Source organism: Borostomias antarcticus (assembly GCF_949987555.1).
Source record: "Borostomias antarcticus genome assembly, chromosome: 1".
NCBI lineage: Eukaryota > Metazoa > Chordata > Actinopteri > Stomiiformes > Stomiidae > Borostomias > Borostomias antarcticus.
Window position 1 is genome coordinate 11635301 of NC_140234.1, and position 6294 is coordinate 11641594.

A 6294-nucleotide genomic window follows, 5' to 3' on the forward strand; every position below is an offset into this window, starting at 1 on the left:
CCCTGATCAGACGCTCAGCCCCTCCTCCACATCCATCACCAGCCAGCATCCAGAGAACCAGCAGTCTACACTCCGTCATGCACTCAGGGAACAGCTGGCATTCTGCACCGAGGTCAGAGTGATCAGCTGTTCAGAGAGAAGCCTGATGGGCTGTGAGTCACTGCTCTGATTGGGGAATATTTTATTATTATACAGCCTGATCTTAGTTTGTGTTTCTCCGTGAGCTTCGGTGGACAGATAGGTGAGAATGTATAACAAATGTCAATCATCCAAGAGATAAACTCATGGAGACTTTGAAGATCGGAGGGCTTCTTGTTAGCAGAGATAAGTAGTTTGTCTTCAATGTGGTTCAGCTCTACTACACAGGGTCAGTCTGTATCATGTCATCCTCCCCTTGGCACCTGCAGGAGGTCCCAGCTGTGCAGTCTGACTGAGGGAGGTTTTTGTACGGCTCTGTATCACTGTGTGAACACACAGGGAGAGCAATGTATACTCTGACAGTAGTAAACTCCTGCATCTTCAGCCTGGACTCCACTGATGGTCAGAGTGAAGTCACTCCCAGATCCACTGCCACTGAATCTAGATGGAGTCCCAGACTGAAGTGTTGTAGCATAGTAGATGATGAGTTTAGGAGCTTCTCCAGATACCTGTTTGTACCAACTTAGACACTGGCGATTTGATGAACTACCACAATCTCCATCCACATTACTGCTGGTTTTACACTGCAGAGAGACTGTCTGTCCTGGAAGAACAGCTGTGACTGCAGGAGTCTGAGTCACAGTGACCTGTCCTCTGGTTTCTGCAAAAGTAATATTGAAGAAATCGTTACACTCAGTATTATCAATATTATTTGTTTCAGATTTTAAGACTCTTGAAGGCATCAGTATTATAATCCTTTAAAGAATTTACTACTACTAGCCTCACCCTGAATTAAGAGCGCTAGCATCAATACAAAGGTGATGATCAAAGTCATGGTTGTTTTGGGTGCTGTTGTCTTGAAGGGCAGCTCTCAGTCATGAAGAGTTTAACTCACAGGGTTATAAACTCTCCCAGGGCACTGAAGCACATAACTGCATCATGCAAATGAGAGTTTCAGATCTATTTCAGCTGCTGGGGACATCCTCTTGAGAATAACTCAATTTGAAGCATCCTCATGTAGTACAATATATGTACATTATCTCAAACGTTATCTTACGTTATCTCAAAAGTTTAAGATTGAAACACCAACAGCAGGCTGTATACTGGATGGGTAAAGATGAATTATCATTACATTTAGAAGAAGTGCAGATAAGTAGGAAAGACCAATAAAACATCCATGATGTCAGTGACCTTCTGAATACATCAACACTGTTAACATTGCATAGTCATGTGACGCTGAAGAGAAGACCATGTAGTGCTACTGGGCTGGTCTTCCTCATGTGGTCATATACGTTAGAAACAGTCTGTTCACTCATGCTTGGACTCTGAGTTCCTCAAATCAGTCAGTGAACACTTGTGTGAACTAAAGCTGCTGGGATTCTCTGTGGCATCTGTCCTCTGTGACTTCAGCACCACTGTTACAGTCATAAGTCTGGGATCAGCATCGTTAATAAAGGAATATACAACATGGATCACTATCACCGCTGCTGCTGCTCTCTGTCCTATGGACAATATGGAGGAATACAAACATTGGATCTAATGCTGGACCGTGGCTGCTCTGTTGTTATGGACTCTGATGAGGACAACACTTGAAATAGTTCACCAAAGTTTTGCCTTACAAATGCACTAAAGACTGAGCTCAATCAACACCTCACATGCTATTGAAGACTGTAGTATAGTGTACATAAGTACAGTGTTCAGTAGTGTTCAGTATTATTGTATAGTGTGTCTTGGGTGAAGCAGACAGCAGCTGTGTGATCTGGTAGAGCTGCAGCACCTCAACACAGAGAGGTTTTTGTACGGCGACTTAACCAGAGTCAATCACTGTGGTGGACTTTTGGTGGAGGCACCAGACTGGACGTTGGAAGTAAGTATCTGATGGAAATAACTTTTCAATCTTCTCTGTAGTTACACATCACTGAGTTCGTTTGTCTTTTCTTTTTTAACAATTATGTTTTTTTATTTATACAAACATTTTTTTTCCAGATTTTTTTCAAGTTTTTTTTTAGTACATTTTATGAATAGAATACCGTTTGAATATTTCTTGTGAGTGCAATCTTTTAAATTCCACCAAAGAGTAGAAAACCTCTGGTGTAGCTAGCTGGAACAGGAGGGAGGTTTTTGTACAGGCAGTAATAGGAATCGTATCACTGTGGTACACTTTTGGTGGCGGCACCAAACTGGATGTTGGAGGTAAGTGACAAACCTTACTGATATCTGATCAATTCTGATCAAAACTTTCTGAAAGTCTGACATGAGATATATTTGGGGGGGATTAACAGTTATTTCTTTATATAGTTTTTCCACAAAACAGTATTGGCAGAGCCTCAGAACCTTCCCGAAAAATGTCTTTTACATCATTGTATGACTTTCTCATTTAAACGTTGGATTGTGTTTATAGGCGCTCAGTGTTTGTATCAAAATGTCTGAAATGTTTTATCTCACATGCAGGAAACTGCTTGAATTCAGAAAATGCAAAACGATTGAGTTACTGAAAATATTTTTTATTGAGCAGCATTTCTTCATGTCTTGTCTTCTACTTGTTAGAAGGTAGAATGTAATTTCTAGAATTACGTAACACTTGCCTTCTGTTCTGTGTCAAACTATGCCTCAAGTTAGTAAATAAGGCTGAGGGGATTTTAAAAATAATTTTATGGAGAATAAGTTGACTGGATATAGATTGAACTGACTACAAACATCCCCCCCAAAACCGCCACTATATAATCTGCTATATATTTTCATTAACATGCGCTGTGTTTGTGTCCAGGTCAGCGTGCCCCCACCCTGACGGTCCTGCCCCCCTCTGGTGAGGAGCTGTCCAGTAAGAGTTCAGCCACGCTGATGTGTCTGGCCAACAAGGGCTTCCCCTCAGACTGGACCATCAGCTGGGAAGTGGACGGGAGCAGCAGGAAGAGCCAGGAGGCCAGCGGGGGGCTCCTGGACCAGGACGGCCTGTACAGCTGGAGCAGCACCCTGACTCTCACTGCCCAGGAGTGGACCAAGGCGCTGCAGGTGACCTGTGAGGCCCAGCAGAGCTCCCAGTCTCCGGTCACTCACACACTGAGGAGAGACCAGTGTTCTGAGTAGCCCCCCCCCCCTGTGGAGAGGGGCAGAGTCCTCTGCTCTGCGCTCAGCCATTCTCCATCCTACTGATGGCTCACATGGAGACTAACAGGCAGCTTTGCTAGAGTCCCAGTGTCACTCTACTCTGTACACTGAAGTCTTATCAGTGCTAGTGTTGATGTGCTCTGCTGTTGGTCACTATTCACTCTGCATAGGTGCTTCGCTTTTATGCCTGTATTTCTTTGTTTGGAAGACAATAAAGATTTGAACCATACAGAAGTGTATTTGGTCTTATTGAGGAAAATCATGATTTGCTGTCCTGTATCTTTATAGGTTTACAGTACATTATTGGTGCCAGAATTGAATAGCCGATGGCATCTAAAGCCAACACAATACAGGTTAACATTTAAAGAGCAAAACAATATCCATTTTGAGAAATGTCAGTTATTTTACATTGACATTAATGTTTAAGATATCATTGCATTTTGTGGACAAACACATTTTAAGGTACAACAAAAATGAATTATCTTTTATATCTGATGACAGAAATAGTTCACACATAGATAGAGGTACATACTAGCAATCATTTCCGATAACAAAATTCAAATGTGAAATATTGCAAACATTGGTGTTTATCTCTCGTATTGGAACCAAACTCTTTATTCAGCATTTCTACTGAAAGTAGCTGTAATTACACCACATACAGTATAGCTTTATAGGACAGCTTACTATAATAACATAGGCCGGTAATGTATGTTGTAATTTCAATGATTTGAGGTATTTCAATTATTTTGTAAGATTAATAAAACATAAACCGCCTTTGTACGCCTCTGTGAGCAGGAGAACATCTGGTGACAGTACTGCTCTATTCTGGGAGTAGCAGATCCTCCCCACCCTGCCTATGCAAATCTCACTTTCACTCCCACAGCTCCCAGTCTACCAGTTGAACAGTTTCACTGCCTAAAATACCCTGGACTGGGCCAGATGTGAGAGGGGTACTGTGAGTCATCTAATCATATCTGAGATTCATGTAACACAGAAACGTACAGTTAGTGGTGACTTCCTCGCAAGTCTTCATGTTAAAGAGACTTGAGAAGAAGTATTTATAAAGGCAGTATTTGTAAATGCACTGTATTTGTAAATGCACTAATGTGCATAATAGACAGACAGATATTCAGAATGAACAGATTTTATTTGTTGTATGTTGCCTATATGTTGTAACTTTGTAAATGTGTCTGTGTTTACTTGTTTTTAACAATGTACTGTGAATGCTAGATTTAATCCTGGAGAGGTTATCCTGCCGTAAACTAAGAAATGCACAGGCAGAGGTCTGTTATTACAAGCTTCAAAGGAGGTCAGAAGGTTGATACAAGGGTGGCCGGGGCAGTAAAGAACAGCTGAAACCTATCTCTTTGTGTAGGCCCTAAAATTTCTATCACAGTACGGTGACCTTGGGTGTTATGAAAGGCGCCTTGAAATAAAATGCATTATTATTATTATTATTATTATTATTATTACTAGCAAACAAATGCTTATTGTTATGGATTTGTCTTTTTAGTGGCCATTTTGTATTATTAACAACTCTGCTGCAGTGTTTTCAGGAGTGCTTTGACATGAGTGTGGATTAGCTGACATCATGTGTCCTCATCACTGATAGATCCGTCTCAGTGTAACTAAGACCAGTGTTCCATGACACTGTCTCTTCCCCCTCAGCACCTGCAGGAGGTCCCAGCTGTAGCAGAGCAGTCACTGAGCAGTCTGACTGAGGGAGGTTTTTGTACAACTGTATCACTGTGTGAACACATAGACACTGTTAGATTCGTGTAAACTCTGACAGTAGTAAACTCCTGCATCTTCAGCCTGGACTCCACTGATGGTCAGAGTGAAGTCACTCCCAGATCCACTGCCACTGAATCTAGATGGAGTCCCAGACTGAAGTGTTGTAGCATAGTAGATGATGAGTTTAGGAGCTTCTCCAGATACCTGTTTGTACCAATTTAGACATTGGTAATTTGAGAAAAAACCACAATCTCCATCCACATTACTGCTGGTTTTACACTGCAGAGAGACTGTCTGTCCTGGGAGAACAGTTTTCTCTGCAGGAGTCTGAGTCACAGTGACCTGTCCTCTGGTTTCTGCAAAAGTAATATTGAAGAATTCGTTACACTCAGTATTATCAATATTATTTGTTTCAGATTTTAAGACTCTTGAAGGCATCAGTATTATAATCCTTTAAAGAATTTACTACTACTAGCCTCACCCTGAATTAAGAGCGCTAGCATCAATACAAAGGTGATGATCAAAGTCATGGTTGTTTTGGGTGCTGTTGTCTTGAAGGGCAGCTCTCAGTCATGAAGAGTTTAACTCACAGGGTTATAAACTCTCCCAGGGCACTGAAGCACATAACTGCATCATGCAAATGAGAGTTTCAGATCTATTTCAGCTGCTGGGGACATCCTCTTGAGAATAACTCAATTTGAAGTATCCTTGATGTAGTACAATATATGTACATTATCTCAAACGTTATCTTACGTTATCTAGAAAGTTTAAGATTGAAACACCAACAGCAGGCTGTATACTGGATGGGTAAAGATGAATTATCATTACATTTAGAAGAAGTGCAGATAAGTAGGAAAGACCAATAAAACATCCATGATGTCAGTGACCTTCTGAATACATCAACATTGTTAACATTGCATAGTCATGTGACCCTGAAGAGAAGACCATGTAGTGCTACTGGGCTAGTCTTCCTCATGTGGTCATATACGGTAGAAACAGTCTGTTCACTCATGCTTGGACTCTGAGTTCCTCAAATCAGTCAGTGAACACTTGTGTGAACTAAAGCTGCTGGGATTCTCTGTGGCATCTGTCCTCTGTGACTTCAGCACCACTGTTACAGTCATAAGTCTGGGATCAGCATCGTTAATAAAGGAATATACAACATGGATCACTATCACCGCTGCTGCGGCTCTCTGTCCTATGGACAATATGGAGGAATACAAACATTGGATCTAATGCTGGACCCTGGCTGCTCTGTTGTTATGGACTCTGATGAGGACAACACTTGAAATAGTTCACCAAAGTTTGGCCTTA

General features: G+C 41.5%; 1 gene segment (V, D, J or C); it reads left to right on the forward strand.

Moving 5' to 3' along the window:
* Positions 1-2294: 2294 nt before the first annotated feature.
* On the forward strand, positions 2295-3279 carry LOC311314822 (Ig kappa-b4 chain C region-like). The segment is given in 2 exons: positions 2295-2331; positions 2906-3279.
* Positions 3280-6294: the final 3015 nt, after the last annotated feature.